General features: G+C 45.3%; 1 protein-coding gene across 2 annotated transcripts in view; it reads left to right on the forward strand.

The window, feature by feature from the left end:
- The first annotated feature begins 397 nt into the window (after positions 1 to 397).
- LOC138503886 (cytosolic 5'-nucleotidase 1A-like) overlaps positions 398 to 14,718 on the forward strand; it is an 83,176-nt gene continuing 68,855 nt past the window's right edge. Inside the window, exon 1 of one of the 2 annotated variants that reach the window (XM_069623952.1) lies at positions 398 to 583. The gene's annotated coding sequence lies outside the window, so the exon portion shown is untranslated. The remainder of the gene's footprint in view (positions 584 to 14,718) is intronic. The other variant, XM_069623951.1, reaches the window with a different exon arrangement.

Raw genomic sequence — 14,718 nt, forward strand, 5'->3', positions numbered from 1 at the left:
GTGGACGACCCTACCTAGACACGTGCTATTTACAAGTTAAGACTAGCATGAAAAAGGAACCATGTACCTCCCGTCCCCCGCCCTTATCCGGCGGAGAAGCGATATTTTCCTCGTTAGAGCTAGGCTAGCCTTTAAATTGAGGCCTGGCTCTGCTAGCCTTTTAAAGTGTATTGAATGGGAGGTATGGCACAGCCGCTCCCCGTCCTACGTAATCATCCTCTTGGAAGTCTGTCTGACATGCGACTTCACTTCAGACGTGGTTTCCTGTCTCCTACTTTGAGTGCGGGACACTCCATTGGGAGGAGCCTGGCCGTGTCTTTTGGGTGAGGCGTCACCTTGCATGCCAGGGTGAGGTGCGCCAAGGAAGGCAGCCGTCTACTCCCAGCGGATGAACACGGACCACAATCCCCAGAGTGCCAGGCGGAGCAGGCGTGCTCTCACTGCAATACCATCTCTTCCTGCTGAGGGAAGGGCTGGCTGAGACAGAAAAGAAAGCGTCCCGAACTCAAGCAACCTCTCCGGCTTCGTCCTCCAGTACACATAAAGGACCCCTCTCTGTCGTCGGACTACTCTGTACAAGCCGGTAAGCTAGCTCATGAGGAGAATGTGCCTGTCTCTGAGATCCCTGTGAAAACGTCAAGGTCACATATTCGAATTCTGGTAGGATAGTGCAATGGGCTCATGCAATGATGCACGGAAAGATATGTCTGTATGAAGCCTGCACATGACAGATTTGACCCCTCGTCGGATGCTAATTGGAGCAAGCCTTGGAGTGTTACACGTGTGTGTCGTGCGCATGTTCCAGGTGCAGACCGCACTGCTAATTGGGTACATGCACCTGAAACCAGCTAGAACCGTGCATTCTGCAGGACACATGTTTTAATGCAGGGGTGATAGCTGGGTGGGTGTGTCTGCCCAGGGTGCACGTAGTCAGAAAGGCGTTGGCGCAACTAGTTGTACCATAAGGAACCCACAAAGTACACGTATGTTCAAAACATATATTAAAGTGTTTAATTAAGTTTGTTGAGTTAGTCTCTGATCATAACAATATCAGGGTGCTTGCTGATTTGGCTAACAATAACGGCTGCTATATATACAACTTTAAATGCTGCAATGCCAAAGTAGCAAGCGCGACTATACCGCACCTGTGCTATAATTCCCCATAGCAGAACTTCCTCAAACCACAGATTGTCATGTGATCAAAGGCAGGTCTGTGACTTGGGGAGTCTAGTCGCTGAAATCAAACATCCTGTTACGTGGTGGTATTAGTCGCCTCGTCACAGCGCGAGGAGGCAGAAGCAAAGCGCGCGCGCACTCCCGCGCAGTCCTTCAGCGCAGAAGTGCACCGACCGCTTCACATCATTCACAACCCGCCCGAAACGAGATCCGGCTGCAGAGGCAGGGCAGGCCCCGGGCTTTGCGCATCCCAGTGCCGGAGAGTACGCAAACAAAAGCAGAAACATGCCCTGGGCGCAGTGCTGTCACTGGGCCGGGTCTGGCAAAACATGTTCTCGAAACCCATGTGCCCGCTCTACTTTCAGCTTAGAACATCAGAGTGCGTTCGTGTTTCAAAACATGCCCGGACTGGATTTGGACCGTGGTCGTTAGGTTTAGATGACGGACCCTTTCTCCCAAGACCACTTGAAGCCCTGTAAAATCCCTTGTCAATGTTGCACTGCACAAGAAATATTGATGTGGATTTGTTCGGCTTTAGAAGGTATGCACGTTGTGCACTTTGTAACATTATTAGAAATTGGGCTAGTTTTCAGGTGTTCATAATTCATTTTCGGGGGGCTGAGAGGCAAATGTACATGGGGTGACTAAATAACCCCCTACATCCTTCCCTAATCCTCTGCTGTACCCCCCTCCTATACCCCTATGTGGGATGCCACAGTAAAAAAAAAAGCATTTTCTACAACTTTCTTTGCAGGGTTTCTGCTCTGCATTATTTGGCCAGGAAATGTAATGTCCTTTTCATTTGTATAGCGCCTTTCACTATTGGTATGCTCCCAATGCACTGCAGGCTGAACTGCCTCGTGAGACAGAAGTCCCGGTATAGGAAAGTCATCGGTGCGGTTTAGAAAGCATGTGTGCATTTGAGCAAATACAAAAGTAGGTAGGGGTGGCCAAGTCTCTGCTAGCCACCCATGTCGAGCTGGGATGTGGATGGGAGCTGAGAGGTAGTTCCTCGAGCATGTGAGAGGAAGAGCGACATTATGTGAGCAGCTAGTCCACACTGATATCGATCATGGGTCAGTGGCGTAACGAGCGGGGGGCGGCAACTTGCCCCCCCCTCTTGTGGGTCTTTTAGGAGCCAGGCTGGGACAATAAGGGTGCTGAGCAGGAGCAAGGTGTTCCTGCTCAGCACCCTCTCATTGTCCTGACACCAGGACACCTTTCTCGTTGGAGCTCTGGACAGAAGAGTGGCTTGCCCAGGGAACTGACACGCTGCTGTGTGTCAACAGAGCATTACAATGGGAGCCATTAGGCACTGATGGGATGGAGGGGGGACTATTAGGAGGGACCTTTATCCCTTAAGAAATGTAAATGGGGGTGATCAGAAGTGAGAAGGCTGGATTATGTTGCATGCGTTATGGCATAATGACTAGGGCTTTAAAGCCCAAGAGGGATTTGTTAGGCTCACGGTAATGTGTATGGTGATGTTGTGACCTTGCATGCAGGATGACGGCGAAGGAAGCTAACGCCGTGCTCTTGTTGCACAACATATTTCTATGAAAATGTATATAGTGTAAAGTTAGTTTATTATGTAATGTGGTTGCTTTCAAGGCATTGCTATAAAGTATTATTTAAGCACATAAAATGCAAAGCAAAACCTTAATAAATATCTATATCAACTAAACCTTTGAAGATGAGTTCAGTTGATTAAATGGTCCACATCACGGTTTCACCATTAAACCAAAGTGTGTGAACCCGGGCAAATCATTTATTCACACTGTCTTATCTGCACCCCGTAAGTGATTCCCTTCATAGCTTATGTTAATATATCATGCCACTATAACAAAAAACGAATGACTATAGAGTTGCTCCATATATAATAGTGCAATTTAGATATTTTGCACCATAGTGTTGTTTGCGACTTGGCTTACATATGGCAACTTAATCTAAAGTCACTTCCCTGGTGCCTCCAAGTATCAAAGACTGATGATGCTCTCTCCATTCTGTTGTTGCAATCCATATGCAAATTAGCAGGTTTGTATGTATGGTATGTGTTATTACGTAGCTAGACTGGCATTTGGGGGCAGCCGTCTAGCCCTTTCTTACTGTGGCATGCCTTTTTCTCTGGGCATCCTGTCCGGGACAGCAGTGTTGCTGTGTGCATCTGCTTGGCCTGGTTGCCTGTAGAACAGCGGCCTGGAGCAGGACATGGACAGCAGTGTGGTCCTATGCTCCTGCTCTGCACCCTCCATGCCCAATGGGGGGCATAGCAGGAGCATGCTCTGTCCCACTCCAGGCCGTTGACTGCACTGCAGGCCCAATAAGGTGCATAGCTAGCGGCAGAGCAGAAGCACACAACTCAATGTCCCACTCTTGTCAAAATGTTGCAGGGAGAGGGTACAGAGTCAAGCCATCATATGGGGGGCAGGAACAATTGTGTGTCAGTTAGCATTACATTTCTAAGATGCATTTGGGGGGAAAGTACCAGGACTTTTTTCATGGCTTGCCCCCTGACCCTCTAATCTTGCAATGCTGGATACCCCCATGTCATGGGGGTGGCTGCATTCTTATGCAAAAGGTGTTTGAGCAATGTGTCTTAGTGTAGTGTATGAAGTGGGTGGGTGCTGAGAGGTAGCCTGGAGAGTATGCAAGAGCAGGAGAAAACAGTTGTGTGCAGCCAGCCAATGGTGGCATTTTTCAAGCAGGAAACGTCTCGAGATTTCACAATGAAAGATTTCAAGCCCTGCCTTCGTTGAACGGGACGCTTGCCTGAGACTCTGCGTAGCGAACACTTGGGCCAAACACTCAGACACCTGCCTGCATTCATCCCGCTGATCGGGTGACAGACAGTGGCATCCCCAAAATACCACCCCCCTGCTCTTTTGGGGGAGGTCAAGTGGGAAAATTAACTAAAAAATACATGCAGAGAGGACCGATTGAAGATACGTGGCTGCAGGTATGGCTGGGCGGGGAGCATGTGTCGAAATATGTTTGCCCCCTTGCCTGTCTGTGATTAGTTAACACCCTTTGTAGTAGTTTGACTTTGGCCCTAAAGTATGTATTTAAAGTTGCACAGCCTTTAGTTTGCAAAGACTGGTACCTTGGGGAATCCCATTAGGCCCACCTTGTGGCATCACTGGGTGTCAAAATCCCAGCTAAAGCAACAGAAGCAGGGTGTGAGTAGCTGCAGATTATCGTGGGACAGGTTTATTGGCCTCTGCATGGAAGAACAAAGAAAGACAGGAGGCGCTGATACCCTTAATGGCCACTTACGAAAAGCTATTAGACTTTGTCAGCAAGGTGCTAATATAGTGAAAAGGCAAGAAGATGATAAGAACTTGCACTCTGCTTGATAGTGCAAGATCAGAGCGACTGGATGGCCGGAGGAACCAGCAAAGGCAGCCTAAAACGTGTGTGCTGCAAAGCACACATTTATTTTACTGAATTCAAGTAGTATTTGACTTATGGTAATGGCGGTGACGCTTGGGATCCCCCTGAGGCCCATTTCAACTGCAAATACTAAAAGGCCCCTGGGCCGTCCCTGCACGCAGAACACACGAAAACACAGCTGTGAGGGCCTGAGGGAGACCCACACAGGCTGGCCCTCATCTCATATAATGCATAATATTCCATACTCGTGCACATATATTGGACAATAAATAATTCCAGACACATAGCATAAAGCGCTACAACTTGATTTTGTGATCAAAAGCCCCCACACAAGGACATTATTTTTATTAATGTATGGAGTCAGAATATGGAAGAAATCCCCCTACGAAAAGACCACCTCATTTCACCTGCAACCTATTTGGTGGCACTCCCAAGGAGAAGCCCGAGGGGTATCGGGATTATGAAGGTAAATGTTTAATACATTTGCACCCTAAAAGGGATTGTAAGCTTTACTCTCGTAGATGGGGACCTCAGCACCTTACTCTTGAACGTTTATTATTTTCTGAACCACGATATCCTGTTTAAAGTCGAAGACCTTTATAGAACTTCAACCACAACCTAATGTCACCTCCCAAACTTTGGGTTAAGGTAATGGCCAGCCTTTATCAGGCCCATAGAAAGGTAAAGTTAGAGACACCAATTAATCGTGTCCATTGTAAGTGTTCAGGCCACTCTTAGGCCTCAAGCTGGTCTCGAAGGCACTTAGAATAGAGGCTTGAAAAATGCAAACCTCGAGACTTCCTGCGCTGGTGTTCAATTATTCCAACTAGTATTTCTCAAGTAAAGCATTTTATGCAAAAGATCAGCCAACACGTGTTTCGACCTGCTGGTTCTTTATCAAGGCTGTTTAGATAGGCATGTGCAAATATCAAACGTAGAAGTGTGATGATATACACATGCAGTTGGATAATGCGAAAAACGTGTGCAAATATCCAACATAGAGTTGAAATGACATTCAATATGTAGAAATATTGAAAACATTATGAATCTCATGATATTGCATAAGATGTATATATTCTAAATCTCTTATCCATTAATGCCGGGTAGTTTTGGTGACTGAAATCCATTCGTTATACCTTGGCGCTGGCACAGTGATACCTTATTTGGTATCCTTGTGCCAGCGCCAAGGTATAACGAATGGATCTCAGTCACCAAAACAAGTATACATTAAATTGGACAACTAGATCCCTGTCCATCTGAGATCAATATACAGGCGGCAGGCCACGAAAAGAAGACGCTTAAAACAAGCACTTAAAAGAAAATGCTAATCGCATTGAGCCACAGTTCCAACAGGCTCTGAACACCCCATGTCTACCATTAATGTAGGGGTCTTAATGATGCATGTCATGAGAATAAGAACCCGCATGTAAAAAGAATACTCGGTTCTAACGCCATGTGGCAGTGAAACAGAATGCAGTGGCAAATGGTAAGAATGAAAACCCCTTCAATGAGTGTTGCGGACATACGCTCCGTAGGACTGCTGCTCCATGCGAAAATATAGGGTGGACGTTTCCAAGTAAGAATAGTCTGTAATGAAAAGTATCGCAGGAATGGTGTCAATATGCATGTGTGATACAGCTGCTGAGCAGAGAAAACCGCCTCATAGCGGCTCGTGCGGCCTCATGTTACCTGGAGGGGCGTGAAAGGCCTCCACTGCTCCACTTTTCAGCTTGCCCTTGGCGTCCTGCTGAAGATCGCAGGCGCCATGTTGGATTTGTTAATTTAGATCAGCATGTGACGTACTTGGGTGCGTATGACGTCATGATGTAAACAAACTCTTCTCGTCAGCCCTACAGATAAGGGGTGTATCGGACACTTTTACTCCCTAAAAATAGGCAAATACTCCCCAAAAATAAAAAGGGAGTACAAATACTCCCAACAAAAAATAGGAAACAAAGGCATAGAACCATGTGCTCCTGCTTTCACCCACACAGCTAGGGCTGTCACAGGATTTGGTGAGGCGCGGGGCAAAAAATATGGTGAGCCCCCTTGCTATTTTTTGCATTGCACCAGCAGCACCGCCAATAGGAGACGCAAAACTCTCCGTTCTAATGTATGTGTGGAGGGCATAGATATGTTGGTGAGGTTTCTGGATGCAGCTGGGCTAAGCACACAGCTTGATGTTGGTCCATTGCACTTAATATCGAAACGCAGATTTGTAGGGTAAATCGGGAGACTGAAAACAAAGGAAATCCTGCAATCGTCATGTCGTGGTAGGCCATTTGTCACCTTCCACCATTACCCTACCCTGTACAGGCTGGTCGCAGTGTGACATTTCCATCACAATACCGTCTGCCAGAAGCCTTCCATATTTCATATGTGCTTTGGCTTTCTCCAATGTGCTCTATTTATAAAGGTGCAACTGGAGGGATGTGTTTGTCTGCATAGGCCTATCAGACTGGAGGCCACAGACTCGGAGCTTATTTAGAGTCAACTTGATTATTTTATGTATCTGAGGCCTTTCATTTTGTGCCTAAATACTTCATGTTTTGATGTTCATGTGGCCTAGATTTTCCTGTATCCAAGTATAATAATTATATCAACATATTTTTATGTATATCACTTCGTATCTGATTCCTTATGCTTCTAAGTGCTGTAAAAATAGGTATTATTACTATCAAATATAATGGTACTTTATTTATCAACCTCGGAAGGGTGAAGGGCGAATAATGACCTTGGAAAAGTGCAGACTGGTGGTGTCAGAGCTGAGCTTTTTACTTACTGAGCTATCCAGTTGTAACACAAGCATGCTGTTTAGTCCACTGCGCAGTTAAAAAGAAACATGTATTGGGATACCTACTGACTATCTGCCCCTTCCAGTCCTTTTACATACATAAAAAATATGTAACAACGCAATTATCACGTTTACTAGCGCCCATGACATATATATTTCTGCTGCTTCTATGCACTGTACTATGTGTTTATATTAATATGAAATGTAACTCCAGAGCCAATGCATCACCAAACACATTCTTTTTTTATGCACGTCGAAAGAGAATTAGTTGGATGGCTATTCGGGTTAAGTGCTCACTGCTGTAAAATCTATGTATTATTATTATTATTTGGGTATATATTGAGTGCGGACCTAGCTTCGAGAAGCAATGGAGAACTTTGCAATTATGGGGGCGGGGACATGATGAGGCATCTGCAAGTAACAGGTTTGAACCCTAGCAAAATCTACTCAAACTTGTATCCTTATTAAGTCAACAAATGATTATTTTTGGTTGCCTTGTGAATTTTATGAGTATTTTATGCAAATCATTTTGGCAAAAGTACTATGTAAGCAATGGATTATTATAAATGTTTTAACACGAAATAGTCCAAACATAGGCTCAGAATATTGTCGTGACTTAACCTAGTGTCGTTGTAAGCATGACCGCTGTGACTGTTATTCAACTTCTAACCAAATCTTGAGTCTGGGGTCCCTGCAGAGCCTGCCTTGGCAGCCTCCTGCAGATCCTAGAGCTCGACGCAGCGACAGTACGCACGCTTCACATTGCATTGCTAGGATTCTGACAGTGTGCGGCACAGGTATACTTCAATATAGGATTGTTTGTCCTATGGCTACCCTTGTGCAAGCTGCATTACTCATTGAAAATACATTTCCCTGATCACAGGCTCGGGACGCGTAGAAGGGCACACAACTCTATTCAAATAGTTCCTAATCAGTAGTTTTCCTCTTTCTGCTGACGCCCCCTGGATTCCTTTAATGCACGTTCACAAGAAAAGAAAAAAGTGTAGGGAAGCAGAGGTGAGGAAAGGCTGTGCAGGCCACAGACAGCAAGGGGGCAGATGAAAGATAAGCGCAACTGGGCAAGAAGACTGAGAAATGAGATATAATTAGGCAACACTTTTTAATAGCTTTGAAGCGGCAGCAGTGGACTTTCTGGTCACAGGAGCTGCCTCTGCATCATCCTGCTAAAACATCCATGGGTGCTCAGGGAGGAGAATCTGCAGCCCAGGGATGCTTCTGAAACTGTGCTGCAGCTCAGTGCGCCCATGTTCCATTGACAATAGCCCCCCCCCCCCCCGCCGACGCCCCTGCAGAGAACGAGGCCTGGGGCAGTTTGTCCCCCCTGCCCCCGCCTCGTGACGGCCCTGCAGACCGCTCCAGGGGTATGTTTGGATCAGTAGTGCCTGTTGCACCACAGGACGAACCTACTATTAGAATGACTGATCTGAAGAAGTAAACATGTATCTTTTAATGTGAATGAATAACTAGGTGCAAAGAAAGATTTATTACAAAAGCATTTCTGTTTTCAGTTCACACCTCTTTTTCTACGGTTATAAAGTATTCCCATTGGGAATTGGTCTTACATTTTTACTCCCAACTTTAAAAATTGGGAGTCCAATTCTCCCACTTCCATATCTCATCTGGAGCACTGGTTATCGTGCCAACGTGCTATCAGGAAGGGCAAGCAAACCGACAAGGAAGGCAGAAAAGCTCATGCGAATTAGACACAATGCAGGTAATATAGAAATTGTTGAAAGACAAAAATGTTTGGAATTATTAAAAAGATGCGAGCATCCATATCCACAAAAATGCATGTTGTGCGGAACATATAACTGAACCACAATTTTGGCCTGATGTCAAATTATTGACAACATGCTGCATTGAACCATTAAACTAGCGGTTCTTATTAAGTGTGAGCCACAGTAAAATGCTCCGATGTTTGCCCAGACTAGTCAATGCAGCATGTTGTCTATGTTTCACCAAAATGCTAGGAGGAGTAAGCATCCACATACGGTAAACCATGGGAGCTAGGTACCTCATTCACAATGACAGGATACGAAAAGAATTGCAAGGATAAAAACAATTAAGAAAATGCAAACATCCATATCGAAGAAATGACATATTATAATGCACATGTTATGGAACCACAAGTTTGACCTGGTATCAAATTGTTGAAATCATGGTATAGTTTAGACATAGCAATGATGTTACTTATGAAGAGTGAGCCATGGTAAAATGATCTAAAGTTAGCCTATACTGGTGAGTCCAGCATGTTCAGAGGAACACATGAAGATCATGTTCTGTATTGAGTCCCTATTGGACGCAGCAAAATTGACAAATAATTCTTGCTTATTCATGAAGAGTTTGAGTTCCTGATCCCCACCGCGAATAACACATGAGATGGATTAAAGTCCAACGAAGCCAAGATCTTTGTTGTTATCCAATTATTGCCACAGTTGCCAATGTGTGGCTGATGGATAATTGGACTCTTGTGATCCCAACATGCTTAGATGTTCCCATATTCTGTTCCTAAACTCTCAAATAGTGCTCCCAATATAAATGAGTTCACAGGCACAGATGATAGCATAAACTACGCATTTTGTACGGCAATTGATAAATTGCTTAATGGTATGTGAGCCCATTGATCGGGAATTGGACGAAGTTGGTGTTCTTGGCATAAGAACACATTAAAAAGGATCCACATTTTAAAAAGGCGGTGGGTCTGGATTGAGGGAGCCAATCAGGGTTGACATGAATGAAGAACCAACACAATCTTGCGTGGGAGCTCTACAAAAGGAGAGAGAAGATTTGTCTCTGATCAATGTTTTAATGTTTTCATCAAAAAGTAGAGACCAATGTTTCCTGAGGATTTTCTGAATTAGGGAACTGTCAGAATTGCCCCTTGAGATAAACCTGAAATCTTCTGAAATGGGTTCCCTGGATCTGGGCTTAGGAACCAATAGATTCACTCTGGTTAGTTGCTGAGCATCTTCCCCTGCTTGAAATAATGGCTTGGAGTAGCCTCGGTTGACAAACCGTTTACTCAGTAACTGGCTTTCTGACTCAAATGCTGTATCTTGATTGCAACTTCTGCGAGCTCGAATATATATCCAACTTGGGGTATGTGTTTCATAAAAGCTCCTCTGTGGCAGCTGGAGGCCTCTAGGGTGAAGTTCACCTTGGTGTGTTTCCTAAAGGTGCGTATGAGACGTCCATGTGGTGATGTGGATATGGATGGGTCAAGAAATTGAATGTGTGTACCCATGGGAGCCATTTTATGAATTTTCCAGGGATGCTCAGATAGAGGGAAGTGACATCACTTCAATGATATCACCACAATAGCACCTAGTCGCCAACTTGGTGAAAAGGGGGGGCAGAACAGTGGAAACATTGGCTAGCATGTTCTACATATGCTAATGTCAAGTAAGAAGGAGGTTAAAGCCTTCCAGTTGCATTCCAATAAGCCCTCAGTGACCCTACTGCACCCCTCTATAATCATCCAGGTTGTAGCAGCCCTCAAAAGGTGGAGCAACACCACTAGGATGGGAGAATGACCTGATCTCTAAACAGAAGGTTCAGCTGCAAGGAGTACCACCGCCACAACCAAAAAAACGTTTGGAATTCAAGGGAAAACCAGAATAAGTGAAGACATGTCTTGATGAAAAGGGCAACAGTGTTTAGTCATGATCTACATCATACCCGGCATACCAGAGCATAACCTTCAACCCAAAGGTGGTCTAAGTGCCCACCTGAAGCTATGGCAGTCGTTGAACTGGACCGTACTGCCAGAAGGAAGGCTATGGAAAAAGTTGGCTCCCTGCACTCTGATGCAAGAGAAACCACTACCCCTGAGAACCAGGCAGACTTACTATGGGACAGCAATATTGTTTTGGGTCTACCTTCTGTATGAATATATTTATTATTATTACCCCGTGTTGGGTGTATGATAAACATTAGATGCTATCAATATCTTCCCTACAGTTTCAGTAAACTACTCTTCAGCACATCACCAGAATACGTGGCAAGCTAGCTCAGGTTTACCACACTAATCTTAAGAAGGAAAAAGACCCCGAGATGCGCGGCTACAGACTCGGGGGAGGGGGGTTGAGGGTGGGGAGAATGGCTTATGGGGAAAAATGGATGTATTCATTTATTTATTTTAACATGAATGTATTCTTTCACAAGCAAGCACAGTTCGGCCTATGTTTTAACCAGGTAATGGCTTCAACCTCAAACCAGAGTTTGGCAAATGCCCCCCCAAAACTTTGCCTCGCTTCCCCATCTCTACCTTTGAAAACTGTTGTGGGGTTTATGATTTGCAGGTCAAAATGCATTTGTGATGCCGATAGTAAGTTGCAATGGAGGTGTTATGTTGTTCAGATTTCTAATATTAAATGTTCATGTGGCACGAGTGAGTGTGAATAAGGCGGAATGTGCCATCAGTAGAGGGCCTGCCCTCCTATGTGCTGTTTTTTTAATGAAGAGGTTATTGTTTCTGGGGCTCGGAGTGCTGCCTGACCTTTTTTTTGTGATATAAATGTGCCCCCTTCTATAATTTAACCTACGGTGTGGCGAGCAGGCGAGCGCATAGTTGATAGTACTTATAGGTTCCGCGAGGTGTGCACTTACAGCGGCCCACATAAATGTCAGGGTTTTTTATTTTCAAATGTAGGCAGGTCTCTGGGGGAGCAGTGTAGGCGAGTATGCACAGATCCAACAGGCAAAACTACTGGGTTTTGTTTAATTCCAGTGGCTCCCACATCACAGATCTTTGTCAGCCCACCCTGCCATTAATGTTGTAGAACAGAACAGTTTTTTAACATGTGTGGCATGCCTGTACCCTAATTCTTTCATCTAATAAATATGTCTGGGGCAGCCTGGTACATTTGTGGGAGTCTCACTGGGGTCGGGTATAGTCTGTGCAGTTTGTTATGCTGTATTAGGTTGCATCGTGTGTTAAACAATATATTATTAAAGTACCTGTGTATCTGTCAGCAGTGTACCCATATCCATCTCCCGGTCCTTAACCTTTCGCGAGCATAAAATCTAGCAGTGAAAGGTAGATTGTGGAAATGGGTCTCCCTCGGTCTCCTGTTTTGTACGTATTCATCAGAAAAGGGCCTTATGTTAGTTACTCTGGCAGCAATCGCCAGTGTTTCTTGCATACATCAGGAATTATCTCAGACAGGTCACGTTGATTCCCCAATTCCAGGAATGTCCTCAGTAAGCCATTATGAAGTAGATCCCGCCCCTCCAGCCCCCCATACAGCCAGCCCTCGCATCTCCCCTTCCCTGTGCATGTGTCTGTATTCCTTAGCAGCACTTTACGATTTAACTCCTAGACTTGTGGTAATTGGGTATAGGCATGCAGTTCCATTTTAGTCTGGCTTTGTTGCAAGATTGTACGTTCTAGCTCGATCCGGTCACTGCTGCAAGCCACCCCATTACAGAGGGGTCCATATCATGAATGATGGTTAGGTTTACCAGACAGTTTCGTGGCGAGCAGGTGAGGGCATAGTTTATAGTACTCATAGGTGCCGTGAGGAGTGCACCCACAGCAGGCCACATAAACATCAGGGTTTTTGATTTCCAAATGTAGGCAGGTCTATGGGGGAGGGATGTAGGTGAGTATGAGGGTGGGGTGAACAATGTTCTGAGATCGAAGGGGGTTAGTGGGTTAGTTAAGCGTGAAAAGGGCTGGGGAAAAACAAAAACGTGTGTCTGTGGGAGGGTAAATAAAAGGGAACAGCGTCCCATGGGGAGAAGGAAAAGTAGGGGGGGGGAGTAGGGGAGGAAGGAAGGAGTGTGCCGAAATGACAAGATAAATAAAAATGTTCCTCCTCCTCGAGTTCCCAGGCCGGCTGGCAATGTGACTGCGTGGGGCTAATGGAGGCAGAACTGACTGCTGATGCACAGCACGCGGCCCAGAAGGAGTAGGAACTTCTGGTGGCCTTACCGGTGTTTGATGTTGACTTTAAATGCATGGGCCGTTAGGGAATGCCCGCCCATATGCTCGCACGGTCACGCCCACGCATTGCAATATATTTAAGTTTGTTGAATGTGTTTAATAAACTAACGGGATTGTAATAAGCACCAAACGTGAAAAACATATTAAGGATCCATCACAAATATATTTCAAATGTAAACGTGTATGTAAACTGAATGCATTATCAACGTGATAATGAAATCTATCGAACACCCCCAAATAGCTTTTTTTTTTATTTGTGTTTTTATTTTGTATCCCCATATGTGGCATAGCACACTTTCGCCATAGTGCAGGCTGTAATGTCTGCCCTTCATTACAGTTAACTCGCTTTGAAGGCAAACATGAGCGCATTTGGGGTGGGCAGCAAAGGAACGTTAGTAGCACTAACGTTCACTCCCATCAGATGTGCTGTTAAGAAGCGCCGACGGACACAGCGTTAATAGCCGGTATTGCATGCATGGCAGGAAAGGGATCAAAGCACACACATCTAGGTGAGTCCCAGGGATGGCCGGAAAACCCGGAGAATTCACGCTGTTCCCCAGAGACCCAGAGAAGAGCGGAAAACCCGGAGGTTAGACCGGTATGGACGTGGCCTAAGCACAGGGCATGGACTAATGAGGAGGCTTAGACAATGGCCACTTGCCTCAACCAGTACATTTTCTGGGATAGGGCAGACGCTGGCTTATTTTGGGCCACTCTGCACGGCGACAGGAAGCCTTGTTTGCCTCCACTCGCCACTGGCAGACGGAAAGAGCTTGATAGCCAGCCCTAGCTCGCCAGCCCTTGCTCGCCAGCCCTAGCTCAGCATCTCACAATAGCCATCTTGAGATATTTAAACAGCCCTGCATCTTGGTGCTATGCATGATGTGAATGCAAGTTGTATTCTAACCACAAATTAAACGTGCACCAAGTTAAAGAAATCAACAGGTGGTTTTTATTTTAAGAACATTGTTTTACTATGTAACTTAGTCTATTTGAAAGTTAACCTGTTTGTGTAAGGTGTTATACGATGTTATCTAGACGAATAGTTCAGGTGGCTCTTTTTCTTAAGCAACAGGCTACAAAGCATCTTTATAATGAATACTAACTCCGCAGATAGTGTTTCTGCTTGACTTGATAAGGCGGTATTCCAAAGGCTCTAAAAATGCACTGAATGAGCATAGGCTACGTTACAAAGTAAAACACTTAAATCCATTTTAATTGCGGCCCACAGCAGACAAAGCAGGGTGCGTTGTGGGACGCCATTGACAGGTCCGAGTGAATTGCCACCTGCTGTCGCACACTGTTTGCGGAAGCGGAGTGCATGCACTTGTATATGCGATCTCCTTCAGCTAAAAGAGAGGGTCAGCAGGTGGGCATTTTAATCGGACAT

The sequence above is a fragment of the Ambystoma mexicanum genome, chromosome 11 (genome assembly GCF_040938575.1).
Source record: "Ambystoma mexicanum isolate Mex_15411 chromosome 11, UKY_AmexF1_1, whole genome shotgun sequence".
NCBI lineage: Eukaryota > Metazoa > Chordata > Amphibia > Caudata > Ambystomatidae > Ambystoma > Ambystoma mexicanum.